Raw genomic sequence first — 7589 nt, forward strand, 5'->3', positions numbered from 1 at the left:
ACCTCCCTCACTCCTCCTATCTACCTATCTCTCCATCTCTCTATCCCACTATCCAACTCCCTCACTCTCCACCTCCTCCTATCTTCCTATCTCTCTATCTTTTTCCCTATCTATCGATTTCTCTATCTACCTTTTCTCTCTACCTATTTCTCTATCTCTCCCCCCCTCCCGCCACCCCCTCTATTACCTATCTTCCTATCCCCTCACTCTACCTCTCACCCTCACCCACCTCTACAACCCCCCTCCCCTATCTTCACAACCCTACACCTATCTTTCTCCCTAATCTCCTAAACCTCCTAACACTCTCCCCCCTCCACCCTTAAACCCCACTCCCCCAGCTCTTCTCACTCTACCTGTCCCCCCCTCCCTCGCGCTTTCCCGCCGCGACCTCCTGCACGCCCCCGCCCCCCAGCTCCCATTCGCCCCCAGCTGACCCCTCCCCCCCCTCCTACCTCATATGGCGGCCGCTGCGCGACAGTGGTAGCGACCCTTGACCCAAGGGTAGGTCGCTCCCCCTGCCGCTGCAGCTCCTCCAGGTTCCTGAGTTCCTGAGACCCACCCCACAGTAAGTACCCCCCACCTCCCAGCCCCTCGTTCTGCCCCGCGCTACTCACCCTCTCTCCTGCTCCTGCTTCTTTTCCTCTTTCCTTCTTCTCTGTTCTTTCTCCTCGCTCCTCGTCTGTATTCTTCTTCTGTACTCCTCTTCTCCCCGTCTTCTCTCCTCTTCTCTTCTTCCTCATCTTCTGCTGTGGTATTCTGCACTCTGTTTCTTCGTTTTTTGTATCTCTCTCCGTGTTCTTCTGTGTTCTTCTGTGTTCTTCTGTGTTCTTCTGTGTTCCTCTGTCTTCTTCTGTCTTCCTCTGTCTTCTTCTGTCTTCCTCTGTGTTTTTCTGTCTTCCTCGGTGTTCTTCTGTCTCCCTCTGTGTTCTTCTGTATTCTTCTCTGTTCTTCTGTCTTCCTCTGTCTTCTTCTGTGTTCTTCTGTATTCTTCTCTGTTCTTCTGTACTCCTCTCTGTTCTTCTGTGTTCTTCTGTGTTCTTCTGTGTGTCTTCTGCTCTTCCGGTCTTCTGCTCTTCCGGTCTTCAGTCCTTCCGGTCTTCTGCTCTTCTGTTCTTCTTTTCTTCTGTTCTTCTTTTCTTCTTGTCTTCTTGTCTTCTGCCTTCGGCTCTTCTGCCTCCTCCGTCCTCTTCTCCCCGCGCCTGCCCTCCTGCTCCTGCCTCATCCCCCTCCCCGACTTGCATCCCCCCCTCTATCTCCCCTATCTAACCCGTTCGCTTTCTACCTCCCTCACTCCTCCTATCTACCTATCTCTCCATCTCTCTATCCCACTATCCAACTCCCTCACTCTCCACCTCCTCCTATCTTCCTATCTCTCTATCTTTTTCCCTATCTATCGATTTCTCTATCTACCTTTTCTCTCTACCTATTTCTCTATCTCTCCCCCCCTCCCGCCACCCCCTCTATTACCTATCTTCCTATCCCCTCACTCTACCTCTCACCCTCACCCACCTCTACAACCCCCCCTCCCCTATCTTCACAACCCTACACCTATCTTTCTCCCTAATCTCCTAAACCTCCTAACACTCTCCCCTCTCCACCCTTAAATCCCCCTCCCCCAGCTCTTCTCACTCTACCTGTCCCCCCCTCCCTCGCGCTTTCCCGTCGCGACCTCCTGCACGCCCCGCACCCCAGCTCCCATTCGCCCCCAGCTGACCCCTTCCCCCCTCCTACCTCATATGGCGGCCGCTGCGCGAGTGAGCCGCTGGCGCGCCGGAGGCGCTCCAGAGGCAAGCCCGTCTGCGCCCGTCCGCGGCTGGCCCGCACCCAGCGCCATGACCCCTGGTCCCCAGCGCTCCCAAGCCCCGATGATCCGCTATGACCCCACCACCCTCCATGCCCTCAACCCAGGACGCTCCAACACCTGCTTCCAAGCTCACCCCAAACGCACCCATGGACCCTTCGCCTGCAACTCCTGCAAACGCATCTTCCACCACGCAACAACTACGACCACAAGCCCACGCGCCATCAACCACCTCAAGTGCATCCTAGTCAACGCTCGCTCCGTTCACAAACACGCCGTTGAACTCTGGGACCTCCTAGACTCCACAGCACCGGACGTCGCCTTCATCACAGAGACCTGGATGAACGCCTCCTCTGCTCCAGACATCGCCACCGCCATCCCCGAAGGCTACAAGATCTCCAGGAAAGACCGCACCAACCAAGTAGGAGGAGGTATCGCCATCGTCTTCAAAGACTCCATCAGCGTCACCACCTCCACTGAAGACTCCCCTCTTGCCGCTGAACACCTGCATTTTCAGATTCGCACCGACCCGAGGACCACCCTCAGAAGATCCCTCGTCTACCGTCCTCCTGGACCTCGCCCCCCTTTCAGCGACACCATCGCCGACTTCATCTCCCCGCACGCCCTCGCCTCACCGGACTACATCCTCCTAGGCGACCTCAACTTCCATCTGGAACAAAACAACGACCCCAACACCACCACCCTGCTCGACAACCTCGCCAACCTCGGCCTCAAACAACTGGTGAACACTGCCACCCACATCGCCGGACACACACTCGACCCTATCTTCTCCGCCAGAAAACACGTCTTCTTCAGCCACGCCTCCACCCTTCATTGGACCGACCACAGCTGCGTCCACTTCACATTCCGACGCGAGACCCGCCACCTCCGCACTCAACCCATCCCTCGCCGACAGTGGAACAAGATCCCTGAAGAGCAACTCTTCGCCGCACTCGCCGCCAACCAACCCACCCTCACCACCGACCCCAACGTCGCAGCCCTCAACCTCACAAACTGGATCTCCAACTGCGCAGACAACCTTGCTCCCCTCAAACGCTCGCAGCGACAGAACAACACCAAGAAACCCCTCTGGTTCTCTGACACCCTCAAAGAATCAAAGAAAACTTGTCGCGCACTTGAGAAAGCCTGGCGCAAGGACCGCACCGCTGACAACATGACCGCCCTCAAGACGCTACCCGCAAACACCACCACCTGATCCGCACTGCCAAAAGGAATTTTTTCACCGACAGACTGGACAAAAACAGCCACAACAGCAGAGAACTCTTCAGCATCGTCAAGGAGTTCTCCAACCCCAGCGCCAACGCCAACGCCATCACAGGATCTATGCGAATCCCTCGCCACTTTCTTCCATCGCAAGATCAGCGACCTCCACGACAGCTTCGGACACCAGACCCAACCTAACACCACCGAACCCACATCCCCGACCATCACCCTCAACAACTGGACCCACATCAGCACGGAAGAAACCAAATCCATCATGAACTCTATCCACTCCGGCGCCCCTTCGGACCCCTGCCCGCACTTCATCTTTAACAAAGCCGACAACGTCATCGCCCCGCACCTCCAGACCGTCATCAACTCTTCTTTTTCTTCTGCTACCTTCCCCGAATGCTGGAAACACGCCGAAGTCAACGCCCTACTAAAGAAACCTACGGCTGACCCGAGCGACCTGAAAAACTTCCGCCCCATCTCCCTTCTGCCTTTCCCAGCCAAAGTAATAGAGAAGACCGTCAACAAACAGCTGACCACCTTCCTGGAAGACAACAACCTGCTCGACCCCTCACAGACCGGATTCCGAACCAACCACAGCACTGAAACCGCCCTCATCTCAGTCACAGACGACATCAGAACCCTGATGGACAACGGTGAAACAGTCGCCCTCATTCTTCTCGACCTCTCGGCTGCCTTTGACACCGTCTGTCACCGCACCCTAATCACCCGCCTCCGCTCCACCGGGATCCAAGACCAGGCCCTGGACTGGATCGCCTCCTTCCTCGTAAACCGCTCCCAAAGAGTCTACCTCCCTCCGTTTCGCTCAGAACCCACTGAGATCATCTGCGGCGTACCTCAAGGCTCATCACTCAGCCCGACACTCTTCAATGTCTACATGAGCCCCCTCGCTAACATCGTACGCAAGCACGACATCATCATCACCTCCTACACCGACGACACCCAACTTATACTCTCCCTCACCAAGGACCCCGCCAGCGCCAAGACCAACCTACAAGAGGGTATGAAGGACGTCGCAGATTGGATGAGGCTCAGCCGCCTAAAGCTGAACTCTGAAAAAACTGAAGTCCTCATCCTCGGCAACACCCCGTCCGCCTGGGACGACTCCTGGTGGCCCACGGCCCTCGGCACCGCACCGACCCCCGCAGACCACGCCCGCAACCTCGGCTTCATCTTGGACCCCCTTCTCACCATGACCAAGCAAGTCAACGCCGTGTCCTCCGCCTGCTTCCTCACCCTCCGCATGCTCCGCAAGATCTTCCGCTGGATCCCCGCCGACACCAGAAAAACCATGACCCACGCCCTCGTCCCGAGCCGCCTGGACTACGGCAACACCCTCTACGCTGGGACCACCGCCAAACTCCAAAATCGCCTGCAACGCATTCAAAACGCCTCAGCCCGCCTCATCCTCGACGTACCCCGCAACAGCCACATCTCCGCACACCTGAGACACCTGCATTGGCTCCCAGTCAGCAAAAGGATCACCTTCCTACTTCTCACCCACACACACAAAGCCCTCCACGACAAGGGACCGGATACCTCAACAGACGCCTCAACTTCTACGTCCCCACCCGCCCCCTCCGCTCCTCTGGCCTCGCACTCGCCGCCGTCCCTCGCATCCGACGCTCCACGGCGGGTGGGAGATCTTTCTCCTTCCTGGCGGCCAAGACCTGGAACTCCCTCCCCACCAGCCTCAGGACCACCCAGGACCACTCCGCTTTCCGGAGACTCCTAAAGACCTGGCTGTTCGAGCAGCGATAACCACCCCCTTTGTCCCTAGCGCCTTGAGACCCGCACGGGTGAGTAGCGCGCTTTATAAATGCTAATGATTTGATTTGATTTGATACACACAAACACTTTATGTTTAGGCAGTTTAGGCAGAAGACTCACGCTTTTGTAAGCTACACATAACACAATGTTGCCTTTTGTTAGTGTAAGGCTTCCTTTACCCAAGGATTTACCAAGCTAGCTCTAGCGCCAACCTACCCCACCAGGTGTAATATGCCATATGCAGCACATTTCCATCCAGATGAAATTGTATTAGCTGTCTGGCTCTCCAGAGGTGAGACCTCACGCCTATGCAAAGTATGCTAACCCTTCAATCAATCAATCCGTTTTTATAAAGTGCAGCTACTCACCCTTGAGGTTCTCAAGGCGCTGGAGGGGGGTGGGGGGGGCTTCATCCGAAGAGCCACGTCTTGAGGTACTTCCTGAAGGTAGTAAGCGATGGGCTTTGTCTGAGGTGCAAGGGGAGGTTGTTCCAGCTCTTTGCTGCAATGTAGGTGAAGAATCATCCACCTGCGGTGGTTTTACAAATGCGGGGGATGGTGACCAGGGCCAGCTAGGCAGAGCGGAGGTATCTGGCAGGGGTGTGGAAGGAGACGCGGGGATTTAGGTAGGCTGATCTGACGTTGTGTATGGCCTTGTAGGTGTGGGTGAGTAGCTTGAAGGAGATTCATTTCTCAACCGGGAGCCTGAAGGGTCCTCAGGTGTTGGGAGATCTGTTCTCGGTGTGGGAGGTTCAGGATCAGTCCAGCAGCGGTATTCTGGATGAGTTGTAGTTTTGGGATGTTTCTCTCCAATGTGCCGGCATAGAGAGCATTGCCATAGTCGAGCTTGCTTCTGACTGAGGCGTGGCGGACTGTCCTGCAGCAGTCTGCTGGGATCCACCTGAAGACATTTTAAAGTTTGCGGAGTATGTGCCAGCAGGAGGAGGAGACTGAGTTTACCTGACGGGTCATGGATAGGGAGGAGTAGAGGATGATGCCTCGGTTGGAGGCGTGCTCATTCGGTGTGGGGGGGTGCTGAGGGATGTGTGCCACCAGAGGTCATTACATGCTGAGGTGGCGTTTCCGAAGATGATGAGCTCGGTCTTGTCAGAGTTGAGCTTGAGGCAGCTTTCTCACATCCAGGTGGCGACGGCTTCCATTCCTGAGTGGAAGTTCCTTTTGGCCATGTCTGGGTCTTCGGTAAGGGAGAAGATGAGTTGTGTGTCATCAGCATACAACACAATGTTCATTCCATGGCTTCTGACGATGGCTACGATTGGGGCCATATATACGTTGAAAAGAGTTGGACTCAAAGAGGATCCTTGGGGGACTCCACAGTTGACTCCTGTGGGTCTGGATGTGTAGGGTGGGAGTCTGACCCTATGAGTCCTCCCGGAGAGGAAGGAGTGGATCCATTCCAGGGCTTTTACACAGATTCCCTATCTCCCCCAACACTCCTCCCCCCCAGCTACCACCACTTAGTTTGTCTGTGGTGGGAACCTGCACTCAGTTTAGGAGTTTGGGGCTTATTTTTCACCAACAGACCATGACCCAGTGAAAGATAGAAAGGCAGAAAAGGAAGAAAGGAGAAATAGAGATAAGAAAACAAAGATGAAGTTGGAAAAGGAGACGAAAAAAATCTTCACAAATAGGCAAGTGTAGATTAGTGAAAGAGAAAGGTTATGGCAATCTTGATATGCAGAAATAGGGCCATGGGAAACATGTTGGGGCTCTGCATTTATGTTCACAAACTATTCACTGCCCCCCCAAATGTCACCTCCACTTTTAGCAGCAGACGTATTGTGTCCTTACTGTGTCGCATAACTATATCGAAACCACCCTCACATTCACCAGCACAACCGGACAGGTCACCGTGAAATCAGTACAACCAGAATACCCAGCCAAAGATTGGGTAATAAATTTCAAAGTAAGAGGTATCAGCTCCACATCAAAATAAGCGTAAACCACCCAAATATCCAAGGATGAGTAGGAAATGGTGATAACTATAACTCCAAAAAAAGGCACATGTAATTCCTGTTCCAACTAGCACTGTGAAGAAAATATTGGCCTTCAGAAGGAAATATTGCTGGTTTGCATAGAAAAACAATCCAAGTGGGGAGATGTAGGAATAACAAGAGACACCACAAACTATAGCCAGCAATCAGAATCTGCACTAGACTCTGCTTGTTAACTAGTCCTTTGCACAGCCTAGTTGGCTTTCTTGTTTACAGAAACACTGACTTGTCAGCTCACCTATGCACTGTAACCGTCACCCTGAATGAGCCAATGCTAAGTAAGGACACATGACCTCTAATTTCATACTTATCATAACTCTAAATTACTTCAGTCTCCCAGACCTAAGAGCATAAGAAAAAAGCTACTGTGTGATATTTTCTTATTATACAGTTCATCACAAATTTAGCAGCATTGCTGCAGTAGGTAGGTATGAGAAGAATTGAGATGCTTCTTCGTCAGGGTGATGGTGTTGTTAATTAAAGTTGTCCCCACAATATAGTAGGAGGAATGATCTCCAAGATCATAATCTAGACGTTGCTGTAACTGTAAAAATGACATTTAGTGAAGTTACCATCTCAGTAAAAACATAAATAATAACAAAACAACAAAAACATATTACGTGGCCTGTGAGATATATTGGTATTTAAAGGTGCAGGTTCAATTGTCATCTGACGAAGTTGCCGAGTGGTTAAGGCCATGGACTGCTAATCCATTGTGCTCTGCACGCGTGGGTTCGAATCCCACCTTCGTCG

General features: G+C 53.2%; 1 non-coding gene across 1 annotated transcript; it reads left to right on the forward strand.

The window, feature by feature from the left end:
* Positions 1 to 7507: 7507 nt before the first annotated feature.
* Positions 7508 to 7589, forward strand: TRNAS-GCU (transfer RNA serine (anticodon GCU)). Its single transcript has one exon. It is a non-coding gene; the product is annotated as a tRNA-Ser (tRNA).

Source organism: Pleurodeles waltl, chromosome 4_1 (genome assembly GCF_031143425.1).
Source record: "Pleurodeles waltl isolate 20211129_DDA chromosome 4_1, aPleWal1.hap1.20221129, whole genome shotgun sequence".
Lineage (NCBI taxonomy): Eukaryota > Metazoa > Chordata > Amphibia > Caudata > Salamandridae > Pleurodeles > Pleurodeles waltl.